An 8,213-nucleotide genomic window follows, 5' to 3' on the forward strand; every position below is an offset into this window, starting at 1 on the left:
ATTTTTCTTCTTTTTAAAGGATACCTTTGCTATTTTTGGTCGTTTGTTCTCCCCTCACAAAAAAAGAGAGATGGAATTAAATCAGAATGAAAAAGGGGAAATAACTGAAAATGCTACAGATATTGAAAAGAAAATAAGAAAATTTTATGTACATTACACCAATATCTTTGAAAACTAATAAAATAACTTCTCCAAATAGGTAATTTAATAATCTGACTTAGGAAGTAATATCTTTTTAGAATTTTATTTTCTATTTATTACTAATAATGTATAGAAATGCAGTCAATCTTTGTATTCATTTTATGTCCAGAAATTTTGTAAATTCTCTTATTAAGTCTAATAATTCATCCATAGATTTTTTAAAAAATTTTCTATACATACATTTGATTATTTGTGAACAGGAAAATTTTGTTTCTTCTTTCCAACTCATACACATTTTTTTTCTTTGTCTTATTGCATTGGCTAGGAATTCCAGCACACTTTTGAGGAGAAGTGGCTAGCAGGAAACTTCATCTTGTTTTCTGTCTCAAAGAGAGCACCTTTAGTGTTTCATCATTAAGTGTAATATTTGTGGTAGCCTCTTTTTTGGTGGATTCCCTTTGTTATGTCAATATAATTCTATTTTATTTCTAGTTTGTTAAGAGACTTTATCCTAAATAAATGTTGATTTGATCTACAACTTTTGAAATTATTATATAATTTTTCTCCTTTAATTTTAAAACATGGGGAATTAAATTAACTGATTTTTCTAAAGCCAAACAAACTTTGCATTCCTGGCATAAATTCAACTTAATTCTGATATAGCATCTTGAATTTTGGCTGATAATATTTAGTTTAGAATTTTTGCATTTATGTAATTTTCTTTTATTGCTCTTGCCAGATTTTGGAATAAAAGTTGTAAAATAGTTAGTTTTAGATTGAAATAATAGTTCCTTAAATGTTTGGAAGAACTCACCAGTGAAGCATTGGGTTCTGTTAGTTTTTTTTTTTTTTTTTATAAAAGATGACTGGCAAGGGGATCTTAAGCCTTGACTTGGTGTTGTCAGCACCATGTTCTCCCAAGTGAGCTAACCAGGCATCCCTATATAGGGATCTGAACCCTTGACTTTGGTGTTGTCAGCACCACACTCTCCCAAGTGAGCCATGGGTTGGCCCCTGTGTTAGTTTTTGTTTTAATAAGATTTGAGAAGATCTATAGTTTAAAGAATATGTTCATTTCATCCATTTTCAAGTTTATTGGCATAAAGTTGTTCATCTTTATCCTTTTATCTTTTAGGAGTCTGAGGCACCTATGGTATGTCCCATCTTTTCCATTTTTCCTTTTTGCTGTCATTCTTTTAACTAATCTCAATAGTCATGTTAATTTTATAAATCTCTCCAAAGAACCAAGGTTTGGATTTGTTAATCATCTCTAGGATATGTTTTTTTCCTATGTCACTAATTTCTGCTTCTTTGAAAAATTATCTTTCCTTCTATTTTCTTAAGTTTATTTTGCTATTATTTTTCCAACCTTTTAAGTCTTAAGGTGAAAGTTTTTTGTTTTCTTTTAAGCCTTTTCATATCTATCAGAGGTTATATTTATCAGAGGTTGGCAAACTATGGCTGGCGGGCCAAATGTGGCCCCCTGCCTGCTTTTCTAAGTAAAGTCGTACTGACACACAATCATGGCAGTTTGTTTACATATTGTTTGTGGCATCTTTTGCACTACGATAGCAGCAACCACATGGCTAATAATGATTTTAAATATTTACTGTCCAGCCTCTTATTGAAAACATTTGCTGACGCCTGTATTAGATCAGTGTTGTTAACTGCGTTGTTCAAATATTCATTGTCCTTAGTTTTTTTCTTCTGCTGCTTCTGTTAATTTTTTTTTTTTCCTTTTTGTCATTTTTACTGACCGGTAACGGGATTGCAACCCTCGGTGTCGCGCCCGTACCGGGGACCGGCAATGGGATCACAACCCTTGGTGTTGCGCCTGCACCGCACTCAGCCAGTGAGCGGGAACTGGTCTCCACATGGGATCCGAACCCTCGGCGGGAGTGCCGCCGCGCTCCCAAGCGGCGCACTCTCCAGTGCGCCACTGGGCCGGCCTTGTTAATTTTTTGAGAGAGGTGTGTTTCCAATTACCATTCTGATGGCCAGTTTGTCAACTTGTCTTTATCATTTTGTCAGTACTGCTTTATTTTGGATCTATGGGTATTAGATGAATACAAATGTAAAACTGCATCTTCCTGGTGAATTGAACTTTTTATTACTAGGAGAAGATCTTTATTGCTAATGATCCCTTTTGCCTTAAACTCTCTGTCTGCTGTTAATATAGCAATCCTAGCTTTTCTCTTGGTTAGCATTTGTGTGATATATCAGATATACATATTTCTAACCCTTTGTTTTGATGTCCTTTTATTTTTTGAGATGAAATTTATGTAACATAAAATTTATTATTTCAATCATTTTAAATGTGCAATTCAGTGGTTTTTAGGATATTCACTATATTATACAATCATTATCACTATCTAATTTTAGAACATTTCCATCATCTCAGAAAGAAATCCTGTACCTTCCAGTTCCCCCTGCCTGACTCTCTGGTAATCACTAATCTACTTTCTGTTGTTATGGGTTTGCCTGTTCTGAACATGTGACCTTCTGCATCTGGCTTCTTTAATTTAGCATATGTTTCCAAGGTTTATGCATATTGAAGGATGGATTAATATTTCATTCTTTGTTGCTAATATTCCATGATACGGATGTATCCCATTTTGTGATGTAACCATTCATCGGTTGATGGATATTTGGGTTATTTCCACTTTTTGGTTGTTATGAATAATGCATCTATGAACATTAGTGTATATCACACGTTCATGTTTTTCTGAACATATGTTATACACAATTTGTGTATGAACAGAGATTTTTGATTCTTTTGGCTATGCTTAGAAATGGAATTGCTGGGTCATGTGACACACTATCTCTAACTTTTTGAGAAACTACCAACTGTTTTCCAAAATTGCATCATTTTACTTCCTATCAGTAATGTGTGAGTGTCCTAATTTCACCACATCCTTACCAACTTATTATTTTTTGTGTTTTTAAAAAAAATTATTATAGCCATTTTAGTGGATGTGAAACAGTAGCTTCTATGTCCTTTAAGTTTTGGTGTACCCAGTGTAAACAGTACAGAGCTGGGGTTTCCCTCCATATTACAATCTTTTTCTTTTACTTGATACATTTAATCCATTTTTTTAATTGTGATTGTTGACCTAATTCGTTTCACTTGTATCACATAATTTTGTGCTTTCTATATGTTATTCTATTTTTTTTAAAGTTTCTTTATTTTGGATTAATATTCTTTCCTTTTTCTCACTCCACTTTTCCCCATCTATCAGTTTGAAAGTTGTACTCAGTATGTCTATTTTTTAAAATGGTTACCTTAGACATTTTAACATGCATACATAATAATATCTCAAGTTATCATTATATTTATCCTCCTCCACAGAAACAAAAGGTTTTATGATACTTACATTTTGATCACCCCCTTCTCCCTTTATTATTTTCTAGTATTTTAGTTTAATATGTATCATATACCCCACAGTTAGACATTGTTGTTATTGTTTCATGCAGTCATTAAAAATGTTTAGCACCCAGTGTCTTTGTTTACCATGCCTTCTTGTCTCTCAGACTTTCATTCAATGTCAATTTTTTTTTTCTCCCTAAGCCAAGTTCTTAAACTTCCCTGTAGTGAACTTCTGTTGGTGGTAAGTGCTCTTGTTTTGCGCTCGTTCTTGAGAAAGATAATTTTGCTGGTCACAAATTCCACATTGACAACTCTTTTGTCAACATGTTGATAATCTTATTCCACTGTCTTCTGGTTTCTATTGTTGCTTTTGAGAAATCAGTCATTAATCTAATTATCTTTCCTTGGTAGGTAATTTGTCTTTTCCACTAGCTGCTTTTAAGATCTTCTTTTCGTATATTTTATATGACAGATTTAATTATTTGTATCTTGCCTCTGATAACTCCAGTGTCTGAAATTTTTGCAAGTCTGGTTTTTTGTTTGTTTGTTTTGTTTCTTGGTGGCTGGCCCATATGGGGGATCCGACCCATGACCTTGGTGTTACCAGCACCACTGCTCTCCCAAGTGAACTAACCAGCCAGTCACTCAGGTCTCATTCTTCTATCTGTTGTTTCTTCAGGTGCTCATTCATGGCTTGTTTCTTACGTTTAATGATTTTTATTTTCTATGTTTTATGTATTTTTGTTTTCTTATGTTTTATATATATATATATTTTATTTTTTTCTTCCTTTTTGAGACCGGCTGCACTGTGCTCAGCCAGTGAGCGCTGTGAGCGCACCAGTCATCCCTATATAGGATCCGAACCCACAGCGGGAGCACTGCTGCGCTCCCAGCACCGCACTCTCCCGAGTGCGCCACGGGCTCGGCCCATGTTTTATATTTTTCATGTTTTCTTATATTTTATGGTTTTTATTTTTTTCATGTTTCTTGTAATATTCTTATGGAAATTATTTGTAGATTGAATACAAGTTGTTTTCCTCCAGGTAAGATTTGTCTTGGTTTCTGTCAGTCATCTGAGAGCATTTCCAACCCAGAATCATTTCAAATTTAATTCTTTGCCTCACAGTTTTTAGATCACAAAGACAGAGTTAATGAGATTTATAGCTGTCCTGGTCAACTGTTGTTATCATGAATCATCAGGGAAGTTCTGTGATCCTTCCCTCCCACCTCTTCAGTTAACACAAATGTAAAAATAAGTATATCTCCTTGCTGTACTTGCTCTGTGAGGAGGATTAGTTTCTTGTTCAACCATTAATTACATTTATGGTCTAACTCTTTGAGGTTCCATATTCACATGGGGGAGTCCTCTCAGACTCTCCACCCTGGGAGGCCCTAGACTTGTCTCTTGTACCTCCCTCCCTGTTCAGCCATCAAAACAACAGGTCCAGGTCACCAGGGCATGGGCAGGTATTCTTAGGGTTAAAGCTGATTTCAGTTAACCCTTCTAGGGTTTCTGTTTTCACTTGGTTTTTGGCTTTTTTGAATTCTTTCCATTCTTGCCAAATTGGCAATGCATTTAAAAAGATTTAGACATTTCAAATAATTCAGCATTTTTGATTATTTTAGAAGGAGAGTGATCAGGATATTTAGTTCACCATGTTATTGGGAATGGAGGTCTATCAATATTCTCTTTAAGGGATCACTGAAGGCAGAAGCCATGTGTGAACACATATATCCCGTAATTTTATCTAACACAGTAAAATCTCTGATGAAGAGTTGTTGAGAAGAGATGGGAATGAAGGCAATGAGGGCAGTGTATTCAGGGCTTTGGAATTGATGTTGATGATGTTGGGTTTCATCCTGAAGAAGAATGCTAAGCATTGGAAGAGTTTTAAGCTGGAAAGTGAATTCAGCAGGTTGGTTTCTCCAACAATCTTTCAGGCTGGCTGTTCTGTGAAGAATGGATACTAGAATAACAAAGCTGGAAATGGGTTAACCTTTTAGGGGATGATTGTGCTCTTAGTTTGGAAAATGGAAATGGGTTTGCAGATAAGCAAATGGATTCAAGAAATGTTTGAGAGGTAGAATTGATAGAACTTGGGGATTGGCTGAAGAACACTTATAAGGGTGCAATGTGGTCTGGTTTTAGCACAGTATTACGTGAAAAATTATTATTATTTTGGCAGGAAAATATAATTGAAATATAATTTCAGAGATTTACTCAGGCGATTGAAGAAACACCACATGCCTTGGTGGTATTATTTTTAACACACAGCAGAACTTCTTTAAGCCATCTCTTTGGCCATCTCTCTCATTCTCAATGCCTTTCACACACTTAGAAACTTAAAAACGAAACTCTCTCCTCCCTCTCTTTCTGTGTGTGCTCTCAAAGGTTTCCCAGGATCCATTCTAAATGGCTTCTCACTCTACCTCAGCTGTTCCTGATCAGGGTTGTCTAACTTTTCTGGCTTCTTAAACCTTCCCCTTTGCTCAGTCTTGAGATTCTGCACAAGAGGGAAGAACTCTAAAACCAATCCAGCAAGCAAAAGGAGCAGGGAGAGAGATTGCAAATATAATGACACTTTTTGTTGCTGTTTCTCTGCCACATTTCAACATATTCTATGAGGAAGAGAAATGTGTATTGTGGGGAAAACAGGATAATTTAGTCAGGCTCCCTCACATTTCTTGTAAATAAGTTGTGTGGGTGGAGTTAGTGCACACGTGCACCAATGTATCTTTTTAGTTAATTGCTTTTGTGTGTTCCAGAGTTTGTGAAGCAGTGCTGGCAGGCAGAGCTGGCAGCTAAGCGTCTAAAAATAGAACATGTTTACTCTGCTGGCAGCTGCTCAGTTTCAGTTTTACTTTGGACTTTGCCAGTAGCAGTTGAGTTTCTGAGTTTCTCTGTGTGTACTGCCTAGGTCCTAGACATGTGTGCTCAATAAAGACTATTCCTACTTCAGCCAAGGCTCCAAGGACTTTTTCGCTGGTTACCTAGCTCATCGACCTGGGTGTGAAGGGTTTGTGAACAGGCTCGAGGAGTCTGTGAGCTTCAGACCCAGCCCTAGCTCCACAATTGGCATCGTTGGCAGGATTACGCTACACACATTTTCCCAGGTATTTTCTCCATCCACCCCTCAACAGTGTATTCTCCACAAGCAGCTCACAACATTTCCCTCTTCTATTTTCTGTCTGTATTGTTCTTTCCTCTTTGGTCTCCCTTTGAAAACTGTTAACTTTCAAGACATTAACGTATTATGTGACTTATATAAAAATATTTCTGCCCGGATTGCAATGTCCCACACATTGACCTTTCACATTGGTATGACACAGTGGTTAGGGTGGTTCTGGAATAAGAGAACTGGCTTTAAACCCTTGTATGTGACCTGAGGTAAATTTCTTTGGTTTCTCTGCACTTCAGTTTCCTCATCTGAAAGAATAATATATACCTCTGAAGATTACTGTGAACATTAAATTACACAATCTAGGTAAAGTGCCTAACATAATGCCTGATCCATGGTTAAGTGTTCAATGAATGGTAGTGTAAGGTCACTGAGGAAGGCGACGCTAGCCAGGTAAAGGAAGAAAAGACTTTATTAGCAAGCCGCAAGCGGACCTGCCCTGCTGAGCCAAAAACTGGCGTCAGCACCTAGAGGCAGCAGAGTGTCATTCTTACAGGGATAAGATTGGCGTCTGGCCTAGCCTAGGAAGACTGTCACAATGTTCTTCTCCGGATATAGCCTGCTCAAGGGAACAGACTTGGGGAGACAGGAACCTTGGGCTACCCGCGGGAAGCAGTTACAATGTTACACTCTAGGTACAGCTTGCTCAGCCAGCCGCGGGGGCAGAGACCTTGAAGAATGAAATTTAGAGAAATGAAACCGAAGGGTGGGGGCTTTATAAAAATTAGGTTTTCAGTTCCAGGGACCTAACAGGTAGTTATTATTATTTTTATTCATATATGATGAATTAGGAACACCCAGCAATGAAATTTGGACATAGTAGCAAGGTCTTAGGAAGAATAAAGAGAACACTGGAAGAGATAAGCTGCAAGATTTCAACTTTTTAAAGGGAATTTTCCTGGTTCCATAATGTATATGCCCCAGACTGGACTAGACAAAGCAACGATTTGCTGAGATTGCTTATGTTCTCAAAACTCCTCTCTCCTATCTTACTCCCTAGAATGATCTAACGATCTACTCGGATGGCATGGATGTGGGCTCTTGGACAGTTATTTATCCGTGTAGACTTGTGACAATGAACGCTTTCCTACTCCCCACCCCTCACCCCTGCCTAAAGCTAGGCACGTGGCAGGCACTCAAATGACTGCAGGTGATCTTCCGTATCTCCAAGGCCTGACACACACTAAGTGTCCATTCATTGAATGACGGCAAGATAATGCGACCCAGGTTTCCCTTTCATCCCCTAAGCCCCTCACTTTTGCGTCCCTGCGGGAGACGGCCAGCAAAGCCCAAGGGAGAGCCAGGCGCGCGCCAGGCCTAGTCCAAGGATTCGGCTTCCCGGGCGAGGCTACAGTTACTATGGAAACGACGGGAAATAACAACTCCGTTTCCCCCGGGGCGAGGGAGGCCCGCAGAGGTAACGGCAGCGGGAGGAACAGCAACGCGCCGCCACCTCCGAGCTCACCGCGGTGCCAGCCGAGCCGCCCCGCTGCGCCCCCGCCCCGAGCTCCCGCCCCCCCCGCCCC

Source organism: Galeopterus variegatus, unplaced genomic scaffold (genome assembly GCF_000696425.1).
Source record: "Galeopterus variegatus unplaced genomic scaffold, G_variegatus-3.0.2 Scaffold11523, whole genome shotgun sequence".
In the NCBI taxonomy this organism is placed as follows: Eukaryota; Metazoa; Chordata; class Mammalia; order Dermoptera; family Cynocephalidae; genus Galeopterus; species Galeopterus variegatus.